At 44.7% G+C, this 20740-nt stretch overlaps 1 protein-coding gene across 4 annotated transcripts in view; it reads right to left on the bottom strand.

Annotated features, from left to right (window-relative positions):
• Positions 1 to 20740, bottom strand: part of PRKAG2 (protein kinase AMP-activated non-catalytic subunit gamma 2) — a 220269-nt gene that overhangs the window by 69801 nt on the left and 129728 nt on the right. The gene's annotated exons all lie outside the window — the stretch shown is intronic.

Below are 20740 nucleotides of genomic sequence, written 5' to 3' on the forward strand. Positions count from 1 at the left end.
CTCAAAACCTGTAATGGCTGCTTTTTCTACTTTTTCATTATTTTAACAGTATCTCAGCCAGCAGCAGAAATACAATTAGGAGCAGAGATAAAAAGGAAACGGAGCATATTTCTCCTGAGCCACAGTTTGCTTTCTGTAAAGCTCTTGTACAGCTTTTGTACAAACTAAAATTGTTTTCAGCTGCCTTTGAGGAGAAAGATCAATCATATCTTTTGCCAAAAAATCAGTGTCAGCAGCAGATAATTGCTCTTGTGAGCGCCCTGTTTTTATTTGACACGTGTATGTACCCCAGCTGTATTTTTGGTTATGTTCCTAGGGCAGCTCTGAATTGTGAACCATCAGATTTAAACTGTGTTTATCATCCATTTAAGAACCAGCAGACATCCACCACCAGTCACAAAATTCAGGTTCCAACACCTGTGTTTCTGGTTCTATGTACATCAGCAACCAAGGGTGGTTCCAGCGTGAATCAGGACAGAATTAGATCATAAAAACCATGAGGTTGAACTGGGATGTGTGTTTTTAAGTGGGCTGTAAGATCTCTGAATTTGGCTCATTTCTTGTGCTTCCATAGATTTATATAGATGATCAATTAATCCAAAGGGGACTCAAGCCCATCAAAATAGAGCAGATTAATGAGTATAAAAGCCCAGGCCACTCAAAGGAGTGTTTGGGAACACAATGCTGTATTTTCATGGTAAATCTGGCTCCATGGTGGGAGCTTTCAGGGCTCCACCAGAGATTATTGCATCAGAGGTTTTTTCCTAAGTTCCCAGATTTGGAACACTGGACATCCAACAACTCAGGGAGGGATCTATTACTTGAAGAATTTATTACTCCTGACATTTATTACTCTGGGGAAAAGCTGGCATATTCTGTGTTTAAGGGAATTAACATGCAATATGTGTAACTGTTCTTTACCTATTATTTTTCTTTGAAAACAACTTTTCTTGATGGCTTTTACATAATAAGAGACTTAACTCTATAATAATAGATTCACTCAACAGGAAACCTGCAAAATAATTAGTTTTACTAATAGTGGGTTTAGTGGTACAGAGTGCTGTATTTATTTCTTTCAAAGAAAACCTTAATTCTCACTGATAAACTTTAGCTTTGCTGGAATGAGAAAGGACCCCCTACTCAGTCCCTATCTTTGGTCCTTTTCCAAGCTTGCAGCTGGACTTCCAGTTAATTTTTGATTTTTAAGGAGCCCTGCAGTTCTGCCAGCCAAGCAGCAATACCTCAGAGGGGACTGGGGTTGGGGGCAGGCACAGATGTTGGCAGATACAGATGTTGGCAGATGTGACAAGGCACAGAGTGAGGCAGGAGTCACCACCCTGGCATTCTAAATGTCCTCAAGCCCTGCTCATTTCAGGGCACTGGAGAGTGTGCTCCACTTCCCTAAGGACTCAAAGGACACCTAACTTGCCTGTTCAGGTTTTGCTTGCAGACAAATTTAAATAAACAGTTCTGGGGAAGATGCTCCTCTGTGTTTTTATGGAGCAAAGGTTCCCTGAGTGCTCGGACTGGGAGCTGAGATAGCTGCAATCGATGCAAATGGAAAACCACTAAAAGGGAGAAAAACACCATTAGATCTTAAAGTCTCGCTGCTGGGATGGGCTCATTGAGTGCTAATGTATTCTGCAAGCCCACAAGAACCATTTCCAGTTCCGAGAGGCTCTGCCAGAAGAGCTTTTACCAGACATACAGAAACCACAGACTCAGCAGCCCAGCAAGGCTGCCAAGAGCAGAGGACATCTGTAGGACACAGGGACACGTGGATCAAAGGGGACCATGGAAGCAACACCTCCTACATCCTGTGAGAACTCCTGTCACCTCATCACAGACATGTCACAGCCCAGGCAGGACAGACAGCCTGGTTTCCATCTTACAAGAACATTCTCTGGTGGTGAATCTCCTCTTGGATGCCAGCCTTGGATGCTTGGCATGAGTTTTTATGGATGAGGAGCATCTGTGACTCCAGCACTCTGAGCCTTAGAACTGTTTGTTTCAACCAGGCACTTCAAACATGAAGTACTCGCTGTGAGGCACACCCCAATACATCTGAGATTCAATTTGTCTGTGACTCAGTTTCTGCACAGAGTTGGAGGGAAAAATATAATTATTTTGCAGGGTACTTGATAAAATTAATGTACTTAAGCTTTTCAGTCTTTTATAAGCCTACCTCAGAGTATTATTGGGGTATCTATGTTATTTACACTTGTACAATACTGATATTGAAGTCATAATCACATAGGAAATGCTAAATTTTTTACAAATATTGCAAGAAAATATTTTGGCTGCTGTGATACAGCCCAACACCCTAAACCCTATGAAAACAGCTTTATAAAAGCCTTCCACATCAAAGAATGAAAATCTGTAATATATCTCCAGAGCAAATCAGTTCAGGAGTAACAGGACTTTGTATTGACTTTAGTCCTATTGGCCTGACAACTAAACAGCAGCACTGGTGTAAATATATTATCTGCACCTGCAGTGGGTGCCTGCTCTACTACAGCAGAAAGAATCCAGTGAAGAGACAAGATACAACTCCATCCCATGGCTAAACCAGTTTATTTGGGAGAACATACTTAAAACAACTAAGCAGGGAAAAACCAGACAACAATTCAGGATTCTTCTATAATGAAGCTGAAACAATTCAGTGTGTATGTAGGATTTGGGGGAAGAAACAAACTTTGACATTGGTTACAAACCCTACTAGTTCTGGTAACAATATGAACAAAATGTGGTGTTTTCATGTTATGAAAATAAAGAGCTGTCCCTTTTTTATAGCAGAAAAAGAATTCTAGAAAAAAAATAGAACAAGAGAAAAGGGTCTGATAGTCTCTGGCTATCAAAAGAGCTTGTCCTTTGGGGTTGGAACTGGATGATCTTTAAGGTCTCTTCCAACCCAAAACATTTGATGATGCAATGATTCTATATTTCCTGTTGATTAACCCCATCCAGTTCTGAAACAGCCTGAGAGTTTTGCTGTGTTTTGACTCATTCTCACGTTACCTTTCTCAGGACAAAACAAGAGCAAATAAAGAGGGTAACTCTGTGGTCTCCAAACTGGTGAATCATAACTACTAACATTTGCATAACTGATTATGCATATGAATAAGAATATTCATGAGATTCACAGGAATATGTGGTTCAAAACATCTTTCATATTACAACTTCACATGGGATGTGTATGTGAGATCCCTGCAGAACTAGATGGCAGCCTTGGAGCAGAATGGGGCTGTCTCCAGCTGCCCTCCCCCAGGGACAGGGACAGCACACAGGGATGGCCCAGAACTCAGTTCTGTGCCCCTGTTTGAGCAGCTTCAGCTGGGATCAAGCCACACATCATGGGTTGGGTGCAAAACCCCCAAGGAAGCGCTGCTGCAATGGCAGTGCCCACACTTTCGGCTCAAGTCACACCCAGCACTGGCTGGTATCCAGCTGGGCACATACAAAAACAATGTTGCTCCTTTCACTTGTTTCTCTAGGTATTTACAACAATTCCTCTTAAATAAAACCCTTATTTTGCACAGCATTTCATTTTTCAGCCGCGTACTTGGGCACTCTGATCCAAACCAGCCCTCCAGCACTACAGAGCAGGAAAGGATGAAGTGCTGCCTCGTCATCCGTGTAGTCCCAAGGGAAGAAGGGTGGATGCCCTCCTACACTTCCTACATTCCCAGGGTGACACCCACAATGAGTTCTGTCACCTGCATTTCATGCCTGACCTGGCAGGATGCATCTGGTGGTTTCTGGGAGGCAGGATGCTCACAGCCCAGTGATTCCTGCCAGAGCCTCCCTTTTCATCAGCCCTTTTCCAGAAAGAAAAACAACTGCTGCCCCATGAACCCTTGGAGCCACCTGCCCCCATAGGATGCTGGAAGGGATTTCAGGGATGTGCTAACACTCCTTTACAGAGGTTTGGCTTCAGGAGACAGTGACAGAGTCACACTCCCCATCGAGGGCCCTAAGGATGGAGCCAGCAGCCTGCCCTCAAAATTTTACTTTTACATTTGTGTACTTAAGTTGCTGAAACTGGAGAGGGTTACTGGCCATGAAAATTAAATTGCTTTTTGCTCTTTCCCTACGAATCACACTTCAGTATTCTCTATTCTCTCATCCTGTACCTGATCAAACAAATCATAACACTGCTAATGTGTTATGATGTGCTAGTCTCTTAAAGCTGTGGCTAAAACAGTTTTCCAAGTTTATATATAGGGACATATTCATTTACCATTTAGAGTGAAACTTCTCAGCAAAAAAAACAAAACAGAACAACAAAAAAAAACTACAAAAAATACCCAACAAAAACAAAACAAAAAACCCAACAAAAAAAAAAAAAACCAAACAAAAAAAAAAAAACCCCAAAACAAAACCAAAAAGGAATTTCCATTTGCAGTGTCTCCCTGTGACACTTTTTGTCTTGACTCTTTCCCAGGACAGCACTGTCCTTTCATTTGCATTCTCAGCTGGCAGTGAAACAGAGAAGGCTGCAGGCTGTGGCTGCTGAATTTTAAGTACCCTGCAGCACAAGTGAATCTGAGCTGAGCTGCTGGTTCATTAAGCTGATTCACTCTTCAGACACAATACTATGTTAATTCTGACACATAAGCAAATCAATGCAAATGATGTGAAATGAGGTTTAATGCCACTTAATGGCAGTAAAGCCCTTGAACCCATCAGCAGGTAAATGGTTACTGCCTGTTTCCATCCAAACAGTACTGATGACATTGGCACTAAATGTTGTAAAATACCCATTAGTTTTAAAAAAATAATAAATGAAGTCTGAAGAGTTATTGTACCAAAAAATAGCACGGATGCTGCTCAGGAAATTTCCTACTTTATCTAACATTGTCACACACCAGTTCAAGTGCTTCCCACCATATAAGAATTACAGGTCTTATTCTGGAACTCTACAGCCTTTATCTGTGACTGACACTGCATCACTCATACAATGACCAGGCCTTCCAGCCCTTCCAAGCTCCCTGGTTCCAGCTGAGCAGCATCAATCCCAGCTGCATTAGCAATGACTTTTATTTCAATCTTACTGAAACAGCTCCGTGGCCTTCCATGTAGCAGGTACACCACTCAATGGGAAGATAACTTGTTTCCAAAAACATATTTCTGATGCTTTCATGAATCAGAGGAAGAGAAAAATACACTTCTTAAGTAATTAAAATATCGTATGCGGTCTGAAAGCTTCACAGGAAAATGTATAATTTTATAACTTTTAAAAAAGTCTAAAAAAAAATCAAAATTATTTATAGCAGTTTTGAAATTATTTATAGTAGTTTGAACATAGTAAAGGAAACCACTTCTTAAGTGGTCTCAGCCATAGAAATACCTGACCCTGAAAGCCCCAGCTTTTGCTTCAGATGCTATTTCACTTTATAAAACCAAAGACAAAACCTTACTGGTATCCAGAATCCAGCCTGTTGTACTCCACTTGTGGTCTATTTATGTAGCAAAACCACACTTGTATCTGTGGAATCTGCAATGTAACACCTTTTCCTCATAAAACTGAGAAAATCAGGAGCTGAAGAGTTTAATTAGCAAAGTTTTGAGAATTATTCCTCTTTCTGAAGATCTCAAGGCTCCTTTATGAGGAAAGGCTGATCAGGAGAAACTCTTGGCTGTATCCTTTAAAAAAGATGATGCTGTACCCTTACAGGAGTTTACTGAAGATCTCCTGCAATGATGATTAGACAGAGGATCTTCCACCTTGCCCAGAACCATACCTTGGTTATCTTACATTTGTTAAATGTACCTGCCAAACCTGGAGAGACTTGACACGTTATGTTAGCTCATAAAGCAATAAACACATGAGATCCAAGATCAGAAATCCTGGTGGGGATCATCCCTCCCAATGGGTTTTTTCTAGTTCTCGTTGGCAGCAAGATTCCAGCCTGGCTTCTAACTACAAATTTTCTGCCAATGCTTCTCCTTTGTCTTGCAAATACTGGAGAAAAGACCATGGCCAAATAATTCAGAGCAAAAAAAGCGGGATCACTCACAAGCTCCATGGCAAAGAATGGCTTTTTTTTGAGACGGCCAAATGCACATTCCACTGCTGCTCACAGCCTGACAGGTGATGAATGAAGAGGTCCTGGTAATGGTTGAGGTAGTCACTGAATAAGTGCCTGGGCTGGCACAAATTATTAACTCGGCACGGTAATTATACTGAGAGACTCAGCAGCACCAAGACTTCGCCAGACACCAGATGGCTGTGGCCAAGCCAGAGTCACAAACACAGACAACGTGTACCTTGCCAGCACAAGTGCCAGTGAGAGGAGAAAAGTACTAACAGAGATCCTCAGCAGCTAACAGCCTGATGGGGGAACATTCTGTAGAACCAGCATGTGGAAACCTCCCTCATGGATCTCCCTGATGGGGAGAACCCTAAAAAGTTCTGTGCCAGGAATGAGAGATGGATGGGACTTCTGGTTTTTTTCAGTCTTCAGGTTGTTGTTTATTTTTCTCTTATCAGAAGTTCAGCATGCCGTCTACATCTCAGACTCAGCGTACAAAGAGAAGGCACCAAAAGTCACAAGACACACAGATTCAAGGTCTTTTAAAGCTTTTTTGTCCAATTAATTCTTCATGTATTTCTACCTTTCTACCAATACTAATTATTTGTCTCTCCGTGTGACATCTGTATTACAGCTCTTTCTAACCAATCACTCTGTGCTACCAACACTGCAGAAAATGGAGTAGATGAAGAACAAGAACAAGATCAGACTATACTTGTTGTCGTTATAGTGCAAGGGTCCCATATTGCTAGAGTTTCATAACTCCTTGATGTTTTTTGTAGGCAGCTCCTCCAGGCACTGACTCTTCCTCACAGCAGCCAACTGACTCCAGTTCCCCTCAACCAACCAATCCACTCTTTTATAACACTCTTCTTACTGGCTACAGCTGTGGCCTGTTAAAATCAGGCCTGTTCCCAATCTCTAATAATTGGCTCAGCTGCAACTCTTTAGGGGGTAAGATTACTTTCTATATTACTTTTATTTACTTATTTTCTATCCCTCTACATGTAGCCAACGTCCTCCATCTTGTCTCCTATCTACCTCCACACTAAAACCCCAAAACTATAAGTTTTTCACCCTGTGATAAACCATACTGCTATCTATTTCACACACTCATAGATTCCAATTCATACCAAAGTCTTGGAAGCTTTCTCCATGGATGAAGGTTAAAAGCAGTGTTCCCCTGGGGATCAGGACTTCCCAGGACAGGCAGAGAAATATTCCCTGTGCCCTGGGTTCCAACACCAGGACAAGGAGGTTTGGGCAGGAATCTCCACGAGGAACACACACAGGAGCAAAGAATGCTTCACCCTCCTGTGCATCCATCACCCACGGAGCACGGGGTCAAGAAGTTTGCAGATATCAGCTGTCAAAAATAGGTTAGAAATTGTTGTAAAATAGTTGATAATTGTTAAGCATGTACTGTTAAAAAGTTTGGTAATTATATTATAAAAGCAGTTAAAAGGGTAGTTGTGATGGTGTTCGTAGGGGTGTCAGGATGAGGGAAGAGACGAGGATCTGACTCCATGTTTCAGAAGGCTTGATTTATTATTTTATGACATATATTACATTAAAACTATACTAAAAGAATAGAAGAAAAGATTTAATCAGAAGGCTAGCTAAGAATAGAAAAGGAATGAATAACAAAGGCTTGTGTCATGGATAGAGAGTCCAAGCACCTGGGCTGTGATTGGTCATTAATTAGAAATAACTACATGAGACCAATCACAGATGCACCTGTTGCATTCTACAGCAGCAGATAATAATTGCTTACATTTTGTTCTTGAGGCTTCTTAGCTTCTCAGAAGAAAAAATCCTAAGGAAAGGATTTTTCATAAAATGTGTCTGTGACAGGTAGTTATAAGAAACACAGTACCCCACGTGCCGTATTACACCCAAGGAAAGTGCATCCCTCCCCACAAAGAGCCAGAGCCTGGACAGGCCTGTAATAATCATGGCCTTAAACCTTCATGCAAATGAAGGATCCCAACAGAAACCAATCCAAAGGAACAAAAAGCAATATAAAAAGGGAGCATCTGACCCAGTGAATCTGTGTCACTGCACCTGGAACATCGGGAGCATTGCTACTCAGGAAGGGAAGAAGATCCAGTGCCAAATCTGAATCTTGCTGCCAATGAGAACTAGAAAAAGCCCATTGGGAGGGATGGTCCCCACCAGAATTTTTGATCTTGGATCTCATGTGTTTATTGCTTTATGAGCTAACAATGTGTCAAGTCTCTGCAGATCCAGTGCCGGTGCTGCAGCATCCTCGAAGGGAACGCTCCTGCTCAGCCCACGGGCCCCCTGAGCTTTGGGTCTTATAATAAATGCTGAAATCACTTTAGGACTGGGAGTGTGCTCCCGTTTTTAACATCAGCTTCTCACTTTGGCCAGGCAGCTCCCCTCCAGGAGCTGAGGAAGGCCATCTCCTGAAGGGCTCCTGCTGCACACAGAGCCAGGAGTGCCGGTAATGGGATGTGGCATCCCACAGCCGCTGCCTGGGGACGACTGCTGGGCTGGAACAAAAGCAGCACTGTGACACCCATCTGAAAAGTCACTGAAATGAAAACTAATTGCTCCTCTTCTGTGGGAACCCAGGAAATTGCTCTGGCTGCCCTGGAGGACTCAAGACCCTGCCCAGGGGGCTCAGAGACCTTAGCACAGAGCCCAAGACCCCTGTGCCTTTGATTTAGCCCTTGGAAAAAACAATTACCAACCAATGAAGAACTACAGGCCACAAAAGTTTAAGAAGAATGATAGTGAATTTATCACAGGGTGAAAAATAGATTTTTTTGGGTTTTTAGAATGGGGGTTCAGGGGGCAAGATGGAGGAATCGGGATGTGTCCTGCCTTTCTCCTTCTTCTTCTTCTTAGCCTCCATCTTCTGCTGTGATGTTGGCACTTTTAGATTGGTTTAGAGTAGAAGCTCACTGTCTAAGATAGGTGATAGGTGTTGGAAAGTAATTGTAAACATTGTACACATAGTTTTTAGTATAAAGATGTAACACCACCCCAGGGGCAGGCAGAGTGCCTCTGACTGTCCTGCTGAGTGAACCTTGGCAGGTCAGGAGAAAGAATTTTATAGATAAGATACAATAAACAACCTTGAGACCAAGAAATGAAGAGCTCTGACTCCTTCTTTGACCGCCAGGCTAGGAAAAGAGACTTTCTAATGTTTCTTGGGGTCACAGTGTCCAGCTAGAGACTGTTATGAGTAGAAAAGCTGCCCATTTTCTTAAAAGGTTGCAGAGTTCAGGTTGGGCCAGTTGCTGCCAGGGTGGAGTTCTGTTTGTTATTGTAATCACCTGTCCTTTTTGTTTACTACCTGTCGTTGATGGTTAAGTATTCCCCTTTTTGTTGAGGATGGCACGTGGATGGTGAAGGGGAGGGGACCTCAGAGTTAGCATGCAAATGACCTCGGAACCAGCATGCAACGGGAGAAGCTCCTCACCAAACCTAGCCAAAAACCCCTAAAAACAATGAGCCAACACAAAATTGACAAATCAAAGTGATGTCTAGACGTGAGGAACAAATCTAGTACCTGCTAAGACCCTGTTTACTCCTCACCCTAAACGAAGGTCAGCTAGACAGAGGACCTCAAATGTTGAACCAGAAAATAAGAGGCTCTCCTGATGCTCTCGAGAGGATGGAACCCCCAGCTCTCCCCACACACCAGTGGACACAGCTGCACTCTTTGTCCTCCTCCGAGTCACTCCTGGGAGCAGCGGTGCTGTGAGCGCAGACCCATCGCTTCTCCCCACAGGTAAGAACTCCGTGTATCTCGGGCTGTTGTACGAGTCCAACCCAGATAGCTCAGGACTCTGGCCCACACGGTCTTACGTGAACAAAGTAAAAGATGAGAAGCGCTCTTCTCCACGTGGGGACCAGTGTCCCGTTTATTGGCTTGGGAGGAGACACTTCCAGGTGAGACCTTCCAGGTGAAAAAGAGGGCGTGACATTCCTGCAGGGGACTTTTATACCCGAGGGGATGGGGGTGGGAAAGAGGACCGCAGCCAGTGGGATACCACTGAAGAGGGGTGAGGGGAGGGAATATAGCACAGGAGTGCACGAGGGAAAGACCGTGTGATGGGAGAGGGGAAATAACAATCTACATGACATACCATACTCAGCACAAATTTCCAATCACCCAGTGCAAAACAGCAACTAAATGAGCTATTTAGCGCAATACAACACCCACCCGAGCTGATCACTTTTAATAAAGGCATTAAAAAGGAGAAAGGTCTCCTGCCCGTGTTTATTTCAGAGACCACGAGACTCTTCATTCAAACAGCGCTGCAGACACACGGCATCAGTGCAAACCCCGCGTTCTGATCCGGATGAGTGATGAGCAAAAGCCAACGAGGCGAGCGAGCCACGTGCCGCTGCTGGCCCTTATCGATGTGCTGGGAGCTGCTGAAGCCAAATCCGCGCTGCCCCCAGCACATGGCAGGGGTTCACATGGCCCCGGTGGCGCTGCTGGTTACAGCCGGCTGCTGGGAGGAACAATGCCTACAGCGGGACGCCTTTATTTACTTAATACACCACCTGGCATTTAAACTTTCACTGGGAACTTGGTGTTCAGAGCCCTTAATGAAATAACTTTTGTTTTCTACTCTAGCAAAGAGGCTGGTTGCTCAGGCGGGCATTTAACAGCGCTTTCCACATTAACCTCTATTGTCCTACCCATGCTTTCTTCTGTTTTGAGCCAAGCTGAGCTAAATGCTCCCCTGCCATTACAGAAAGCTGCAAGTTGCTCGTCTTTGGAGACTGTGAAAAATGTGTATTTTATGACTGGCTTTTCGCAAATATTAAAATGAATATTATATGTGTTGTGTTAGAAAATAATGCTGTAGTAATTCTCTTAAGTAGTGTGTTAAATATAGGTTATAGAAATGTTAAAATAGAAACTATGCTATGTAGGATACTTTTTTTAAAGAAAGGACTGCAGTGAGATAGCAGCCACAGGACACCTGAATCTTTCAGAGAAAAAGAATTTATTGCCCTCTTATCAGAAGAAGTTAAGTTTTTCCAGCCTTGAAGGTGCTGTTAGGATTCAGAGGAAGAAGTTGATGATGACCAGACAGAATCCTGTATTTGAATGGAATTTATGCATCATGTATGAGATGTATGAATATACAACAGGTTATTGTTTTTAAGGGTTAATCCTTTATTAATGGGTGTCCTTTTTCAGGCTCGTGCTGCCCAGAAAAAGGTACCCGGACGTCTGTAACTCTTTGTCTCTATTGTTTCATATTGTCCTAATTCAAATTGTCCAAATTATTATTACTCTAATTGTATTACTATTTTTATAACCATTTTATTACTATTAAACTTTTGAAATTTTAGAAACAAGTGATTGGCGTTTTTCGCAGGGACACTTTGGTGTCCCCAGCACTGTCTGTCCCTCCACCACCCTGCCCTCTGCCAGAGGCTGCTAGAATTGCTCTCTGCCTCTCTCCCTGGCCACCATCACCACTGCTCCTGCTCTGCTTCTTCTTTGCTGCGTGCAAAGTTCTTCATGGACAGATTGGGAAACAGAATCCTGCCCTGAAGGGTCTGCATTTTGACAGGGAAGGGAAAAGAGGAGGAAAATTAGGGGGAAAAGGTGGGAGGAGGAATGCTGCATGCACAGTCTATAAAGACAAGTTTGGAAGCAATTACTTGCTGTGTTGCTTAATTTCACATTTAGGGATTTCATATTTAATCACTGCAATAAACGTCAGCTTTTTGAAGCAGCTGCTTGAGGGGTTGCAGAATGAGGAAGGTTGTTGCTTCACCTATGATTTATGATACGTACATCCAGTGTAAATTTAAAAAAAATGAGGTAATTGAGGCAAAGATTTGCTTGCAATAAAACAGCGCCTTAACCACGTACCTTATTTCTGTAACACACTAAAGCAGAGCAACACCCCATGGAATTGGAAAAAAGCTCCAAACACTTTACAAATATGTCATTAGAGGGGCAAGCAGACGAAAAGAACAGTCTAAATCATAGTCTGCTGAGCCCCACTGAAATCCCTGTGGGGGATTTCATCTGCACAGTACATCCACTCACTGTGTAACAGCCAGAGACAGAATATTAATGCACATAAAGACCAGCAGGGCATCTATTTGCAGGGTAGGCATGACAGCTTCAGGGCTGGTGCCAGGGGAATGTGCACTGTGCTATGCATGCAGCTAAAGGCTGTGATCACACCGTGGTGCTTCCCAAGGTTGGGAATAGCAGGATATAAGGCTATCAGGGCAGAGACTTCATGACTCAGGCCCTGGGACTTGTTCTCTGTTTAATTCATTGGTTTATGTTAGCCTCAGGTTCCCACTCTTGTAATGAACAGGATGGCTCCAGAGGTGCCAGTAATAGCACCAGAGGTACAGCTGGAATGCCAGTCTCACAGCACAGTTTAATTTTGTTTGTTTTCTGCAACGTTTACAAGGGCACCGAGCTGCGAGTAATTAAATATTTGCAAAGTACTCCAAATCCTCAGGAAAGCTGTAGCTAAAGAAAGAAGCCATAATTTGACATTTCTTTGCTTCTGATACTAATTTTTGAAAGCCTTCTTTTCTTCTTTTATTAAAAGGAAAGAAAAATCTCTCCTTCTAGCTCTTTTCAAAATTCAGCAAGAGTCCAAGCACTGCTTCAGCCGGTGGCATTTGCCTCTTCCCACTGTGTCTGAGTCAGACCTGTGCCTCATCATAATTCCTCTCTTGCTAACCTGGGAATTAATCTTTTTGTGCACATATGGCATGGCAGAGACAACTCAGTGCTCTCTAGCACACCTACCAAAGCCTTCTGAAGAAATAACTAATGACTCCATGGCTCTTGTTTGATTGAAAATAAATTGCTGTGGGACTGCTCCTGCTCCTTATGCCACTTGCTAGTATAATTTCCATTGCCTTAGCTGGTGCTGGATGGTGCTTTTAGCAGAACATCAGTGCAGTAAATGTCTGCTTTCTCTAGACACCAGCTGGCACAGATCTTCCCCTCCCCTTCCCTTGAAATGATCCATGCAGCCCCAGCTTTCTTCTGCCTTTCACAATCAGATCTCAAGGTGATGTGGATGACAAAGAACCTCAGGCCTCCCTCCTTCTGGTTAGCTCTAAACCAGACTGGTTTCCAGTGCAGAACAAACACTCCTCTTGGCACGGGTAGGCAGCTGTGGGAAAGGGGCCAAAGCAAAGCAGAATCACTTTGTACAGTGGCATTGCTGGTTTTCACCCTTGGAAGTGTACAGGAAATTATAGCCCAAGTTCTGCTGTGGGACAGAGTCCATCTAGGATCTGCTTGAGGCACAAGGGAGGAAAAAGGAGAAAAGACAGCTGTATATATATATGCATGCACCAAATCCACAACTATATCAAAGCCCTGGACTGGGATGTACTTATCAACCACTGCCCACACATGAAGAATCAGTCACCATCTTATTTTCTTTTCCCAGCACAGAAACTGGGTAAGATTAAAATCAAATTAAGCCCTGTCCTCTGGTGTGACTCTCCACACTCTTACCAACAAAGTGCTGTTATGATACCCAGCCATGAACAGAGGCTGAGGAGCAGCAATATCACATCTGTACATTTAAACTTCAGAATGGAGCCAGGAATTACCCCAAGATGCTATCCAAGGGTTACCAGAAGATATGTCTACAGAATTTTAGAAGCTGGTTTTGCCACAGCTGTGAAGCCAAACAGGCTTAGCAAGCGTTTGCTACCTGACAAGAGAGCCATGAATGCTTGGGCCCATCCTACTTAAGGAGTTCAGCCAGAAATTAATCCCTACTTTGTTAACATAAGCCTAAAGGGAATTTCAAACTCATACCTGGATAAATATCAGTTACATGGAATGAACAACAACTCAGCTTGGGATGTTCAATGATCCTATCAAGTTAAACTCCATCATCTTATTCTTCTTACCTGCCCATGAATAAAATTCAAACTCAACATTTCAGTGATGTCCATTGCATTGGATCAACCAACAAATGGTGTGATTTCATGTCTCTGTTGCCAAGTGTTTCTATTGCCCTCAACATTTCTGATATTTCTGCACCAACTACCGGGCACAGGTTGGCCTGTGCCTCCCCAGCCATGTAGGCTTTCTTCATTCCTGATCTGCCTCCTTCTTCTTCAGACCAACCATCTCCTCTCCCCTCCACGTTTCCTGCTAAAATGTCATATCTGACCCTCCATTTCAGGACCAGTACAGACTGATGCTAGAGAATAAGTTAGAGGAATTCCTCACACATTTATTTTTTTCTTGCAATTCCACCTTCAACATGCAGGCTGATTTAGACCTATCTCCTCCACTTGCCAAGTCAACAGAGTGCCTGCAAGACCAGCCCCCAAAAGCATGCACAGGGTGGCTTTCTTTGCTTGGCTGCCCCACAGGTTACAGCTGATTCGTCCTCTCAGCACCCAGCCCTGTGGGGCTGCAAACCTCTGGCAGGACAGAGCCTGGGAGCCCTTTGGCAGAGCAAGTTTTCCCAAGGGCTGGTCAGGCAGTTTGCATCTCCAGGAAATCCTTCCCTTCCCTGTCATCCAACCCCAGCTTCACCCCACAGCCCATCCCATCCCAGGTCACTACTCCAGCCTCCAGCACATGATAAAGTCACTGTCCTGGCTTCCCGTACTCCCCAGAGCTGTCATGCTGCTAAAAAGCAAATGAAAACACAGGAGACAAAAGGACTCAGCATGCTGAGAATGGATCCCTCAGCAGCAGGCTTGTTGGAACACAGGACACCTCCATGCCAGAGATTCCCCTGGCTCAGTGGGAAATGTGATTTATTTCAGCAGATCCACCCCTGCCCTTTCATTCTGCTCCCCTCCATCACTCCAGTGCTCATCTTTGGAGGTGTCTCCAGAGACTTTGATCCCATTCCTGCACAGCAGCATCAGCTGTGGACAGGCAGTTCACACTGGCACACCAACCCAGTCCCATTTCCCACTAAGTTAATACTCCAAAGTGGGGCAGGGATTTTACAGCATCACTTCAATCCCTGGACTCAGGAAGGCTGAGCCATGCCTGCTCACAGACCCAGAGGACTGGCACACTGGAAGCTGCAGAAGCCAGGCAAAGCCAGAAGCCATAAAATCACAAAAGGTGAACAGCCTGTTTGGTGTTTTCTTTGCATCAGGATAAAACTTGGTGCATCTCCAAGCAGGTACATTTGCAGAGGCTCTTCCTTGGAGTTGGCTGCCTCTCTGACTAGGGACAACACAGTACCCAAAATCTGGGGCAGGAGAGACACAGACAAAGTCTACAACATGAATGTTAATATACTAAAAGGGGAACAATTGCAGGAGCAGTTCTGACCTGCCAGAGAAAGAAGCATGGACAGACAGCTCTGAAGTATCTGCTCCCAGTGTTTCATGGATCACTAAGAAGGCCACTCTGATGACCACAAATCTCTGCATTAGAGGGCAGCCTGTGGGCAGAGGTCTGCCTGCCTGCCCTGCTGTCTTCTGTAACTCTGCAGTGGTCAAGGAAAGGAAATGCACAGAAGACTTGTGAGCTCTTCTAGATAAGGCTTTATTCCTGTGAGAACATGTGCACACAGCAGAGGGGCTTCAGAGGAGGCTGTGAGGAAGGGACCTGAGGGCAGGACCAGATCTCCTGGGGAGGGGGTGACTCCTCCAGCCAGGAGCAGATGGAGCAGTTGGTGAGGCTGCCGCGACAGCCCTGGCAGAGCCGCTCAAATGCTGCCCTTCAGGTGATTCCTACCAGCACCACACTGCCCACTGAGACAGCTGCAAACAGGCAGGGGTCAGGGCTGCAAAACTGGAGGAAAGTCCATTGAGCCTGAACCCTTGTGATGAGCAGAAGGTCTCTTCACAGGACACGAGTGATCCCGGATGCCTCCCTGCCAGCCTGCCCCAGCCTGAGCAGGGGGCTGGTTATGCAAGCTCTGACTCAGATGTCAGGGAGCAAAGCCAACACTGCAAAGGCCACGGGGAACAACTGTCAGATGAGGAAAGATTTCAGTCACTGCTGACTGAAGCTGGATTTAACCTAGCAGGGAAAGGCTTTTTAGCTTTTTGTCTCATCACCAACCTGCTGCACCCGTCACCTCCCTCCCAAGCTGCACTGTTGTGACCTCATTCCTGAAAATAAATTATGAGTTGTTTTCTCTTTGTAACAAGTGGAAAACTGTTTGCTTTCAGTTGATAAAGCATGGAAGTGCTGCAACCTGTTCCTCGAAGCCCTGGGACAAGTGCATTGCTATCTCAGTGCCTGCATATCCCTGAGACACCCAGGGCTCCTGCTCAGGGAGCCAGTTAGATTGAATCTGCCTCCACAAACACTGGGACAAGTTCCCAGGCACCTCTGCAAGCAGTAAGCATCTATATATCACCCCAGTTTATAGAACACTGGTGAAAATGTATGTGATGCTGGGAGTTTGCTGCTGCTGCTCAACACAAATGAATCAGTCAGGTGGTAAAAGACCAGCTGGCTTTAAAGAGGACACAAATGAGGGTTGGTGGCTGACAGCAGATGATCTGAGCAGGTCTTGCAAAAGCTGGTTAGAAATTAGCTGGTTTCTAGTTTCTGGGACTGGTTTCTAGTCCTTAAAGTCCAGACTCAGAGAACATAAGATTAGGAGACTGCACTTGCCAAGAAAACCACATCCTTTGCTTTCCTGAGCCTGCTTTTTCTGAGGTATATTCTTAATACCTCCAGAAAAATAGATAATACTGCAGAGACAGCCTGAGATCCATAACTCCTGTCAACCATGAGCTTCCAGACTGACTGCAAAGAACATCAGGAATTTTTGCAATGTTCTCCTTGTAAGAGAGGGCAGGATGGTGCAGAATAGTGGTCAGGGCTCTCCATAAGTTTCCCCAAGATTTATCCTTATGGTGTCTTGGAAGAACAAGGGGCTTCAGGAGTTCACTTGCACCACTTGTTCCATTACACTGTAAAGCTATGGCCAAAAGAAGCCCTTTTTTCTCTTAAAAAAGGAAAAAAATCTATCTATTGCGTGGATTAAACAGATGTAGTCTGCTGAAGTTTCACCACTGTAAAAGCAATTCAGTCACTGTTTTGGAGAAGGCAGCTGGTTGCGACACTTTTTCTCGATACAGGATTGAGTATGAAGCATCCCAGAAGTTCTGTAGAACTTGAACAGAATCCAGTTTAGAACAGCTCAGCTGTGTCAGTGGTTGGTACAAGCTGAACACCAGCCCAGGCCAGCTGAGATCTCTGCACTATCACATGGCTGGCCCTTGGCCTTGCAGAGCTTCTGTCCAAGGTATTCACACTATGTGGAGCCAAGTGTGGGGTTTGTGATAGCATTTGACTCAGCCCTGTCCACCCCAGTGATGCCAAAAGAGTGCTCAGCCCTGCTCCAAACACAGATTGTGTCAAGTTCTGTCACTCCACAAAGTCCTGGAGTTTGCATGAAAGTAATTTCCCAGCATAAACCTGAAACTTTGCAACCAGCAAACAGTTTTTGGAGAAGGCACTGACTTCCATTCATGTGCAGTAGCAGCAAGAGTGGCTGTGGGTTTAAACTAAGTCAAGGTGGGAACTGGGTGTGCTGGTACCAAGCAGGCAGAGCAGGAAGATTGAGATCTCAGGGGCTGGGGGAACAGTTTCCCCAAAATTGCAATTATTTGTGTTACTCTGGGCTCTGAGTGCATTACTTCATTTCAGTAAACAAAGGCAAAGTGAAAATAAAGGGCTCTGGTGGTGAATCAAAACTGTTTAGTGTGAAGGAAAACAATCAGAGCTGGGCAGGGGGCACAGCTGGCCACAGGATGAGGCGAGAGCTGCAGAAACAAACAGGTATCAGCCAGAGCCTCCCTGCACTGCAATGGCCAAGGTAAACAAGGCCCAGTCTGTGGGAGGCCCTCAGCAATATGCAAAAGGAAAAAGATCCCCAAATGACATAATTATGTAACTCTGTCATTGCTGAGACACAACAGCACCCATCAGTGACCTTGTTCCCCAAGCCCTGTGTCCCACCAGCAGTGACAGGGCTCCCAGCCACTGCACACCTTTGTACCATGGCAGAGTGCAAGAAATAGGTGGAAATAAATCCATGCAGGAACAACAGAACACACTGGTAACTGTATTTTGTTTCATTCCTTTGGTTGTTACCTGAAATCAATCAAAATCCAAACAAAAATATCCCAAACCCTGCACTTAAACATACATGCATCCCATACTGCTACTTTTCCATTTCTCTCCTGTTGGTGGCGAGACCTGGAGTTTTAATGACATTTTGCTCTGGCTCTGTTTTCAACACCCCTGATGATAAGTACATGCCAGCAGCTGCTGAAGCAACAGTTGCTGCAGATCCAGTGTCAGAGTGTGACAGACATGTGGATGGCTGCTCTAGGTGGGAGGACACACGGACAGGGACCCTGTGATTCCCAGCCACGTGCCACAATGTGATCAAGGAAAACTGGCTCAGTCCTTTCCCTTCACTGCATTCCTCTCCTCCTCCTCCTCCTCCCTGTGCTGGTTTCCTCTCTCACACTTGGAGCCCCTTTGGTTTGGCTGACACAGGGGATTTATCTCAATTAAATTAAGTAAGAAAGGAGAAATGTGTGCTGAACACCCCTGTGTCAGCCACCAATATATACAAAGAGAAGGGTGCAGGAAACACCTCAGTGATCCACAGCCACTTCATCCTTCCTTTACTCAGCTCTGGGCTCTCCCAGCAGCCTTTCAGGCAGGTCCAAAACCTTTAGCCAAGGACTAAAGCACCAGGGGAGCAGGATTTAAGTCAGGACTAAGGCTGGAAATAATAATGTAATTGCATGAGCAGAAGATTTGTGGTTTTGATGGCATCACTAATTGTCACAGACATCTTTTATGAAAAATCCTTTCTTTAGGATTTTTCCTCCTGAGAAGCTGGGAGGCCTCAGGAACAAAATGTAAACATTGATTATCTGCTGCTGTGGAATGCAACAGGTGGATCTGTGATTGGCTCGTGTTGGTTGTTTCTAATTAATGGCCAATCACAGTCAGCTGGCTTGGACAGAGAGCTGAGCCACAAACCTTTGTTATCATTCCTTATTATTCTATTCTTAGCTAGCCTTCTGATGAAATCCTTTCTTCTATTCTTTTAGTATAGTTTTAATATAATATATATCATAAAATAATAAATCAGCCTTCTGAAACATGGAGTCAGATCCTCATCTCTTCCCTCAACCTGAGAGCCATGTGAACACTGTCACAACTAATCAGATGGGACCTTGCTGGGAGCCAGGTGCTGTCCTTGTGGGATTTCATTTCCTCATGGAGGTTACAGGGACGATTCCTGAAAATGTGGATGTTGCTATGTCCGTCTGTGTTCCTGTGGGGATTGCCAGACCCTGCTAACAAATCTCTTCCTTCCCTCCTGCATCCTGGTGCTCATAGAATGTCCTGGACATTCCCAGTGCTCCTGCTCCCATGGTTTGCTGAGGAAGAGGAGGCAGGAGCACAATGTGCTCACACCATCACTGTCCCTGGTGGCAGCACCCACCAGTGAGCTGGCCCTGCCACAGGAGGGGAAGGTCAGATGGCCCAAAGCACAGAGCCAGGTTTCTGCAAACCCCAGGGGAATTGGCATCAAATTCAAACATGTCCACTCAGCTCTGCAACACTGTCATGGTCAGCTACACCATCACAAACCCTGAGCACTTTGCAGAGAACAAATTACCAGAGAGCCCTCACAATGAGCTCTTCCACAGCAGATTATTAATCACTGTATAGATGCCTTACAGGCTGCAGTTCTCTTTTCTCTGGAGAGTTGTATTTGCCAATACAACTGCCCTAAACATGCAGCAATGCATATTTTTTCTCTTAAAAGTGATAATATATTTGCTTAGAACAGGCATTTTTAAAGACCAAAGACAACATTTTGTGGTAGAGACTTTGCTAGAACATGAAGTCATGATTCAGCAGCGAGAACTTCTGGAAAGTTTTCAGGCTGCAGAACTACTTAAAGTGTCAGTTTAATGCACTTAGATTGTTTATACCTGTAGCACAACACATATCAATTGATCAAACTGCAACTTCAAAGGGGTCTCAGGTGCTTGGGAGCAGCAGTATGGTTAATTAATCATGTGAAACAAAACCCAACAAAGGCAAGACATCAGCAGTAGAATACACAGGGCTCTGCAGAAATTAGCTTGCATTAGACTTAACCAGAGCAGCATCTCTTAGTCCCCCGAGAACAGAGCTGCAATTTATCCCTTGAGCTACATACTTCTTTTGGAGCCAGACCCATTGTACCATTTACATCAAATATGTAGAGCATTATCCACAAGGAGATGTAGACCAAAATAACAACCTACACATCTCAGTTTACAAACCCAGTATTTATACACTCCCCAAAGTTCAAAATTGCTCTTTGAACAAAGGACAGAAGCACAAACCAGTGCATTCCCTTCCTTCCTGAGAGGCCCCAGCACATCCCTGTTCCTGGGCAGACACATGCATTAATTCATGGCTTTTCCTGGGCAGCCAGGGCTGGCAGCATTCCCACCGCTGAGCTGGAATGCAGAGCTGCCATTCCTGGTTCCTGGCAGGCTGCTGGGGTCAGCCCCTGCCATTGACTCAGCTGCCCTGCTGCTCCTGGCCTGCTGAGCTGAGCCCTCCAACTCCATGGAGATCCCTCCTGGGCTGCTGATCTGACCCCTCCAACTCCATGGAGATCCCTCCTGAGCTGATCTCTCCAACTCCATGGAGATCCCTCCTGAGCTGATCTCTCCAACTCCAT

The sequence above is a fragment of the Ammospiza caudacuta genome, chromosome 1, assembly GCF_027887145.1.
Source record: "Ammospiza caudacuta isolate bAmmCau1 chromosome 1, bAmmCau1.pri, whole genome shotgun sequence".
Lineage (NCBI taxonomy): Eukaryota > Metazoa > Chordata > Aves > Passeriformes > Passerellidae > Ammospiza > Ammospiza caudacuta.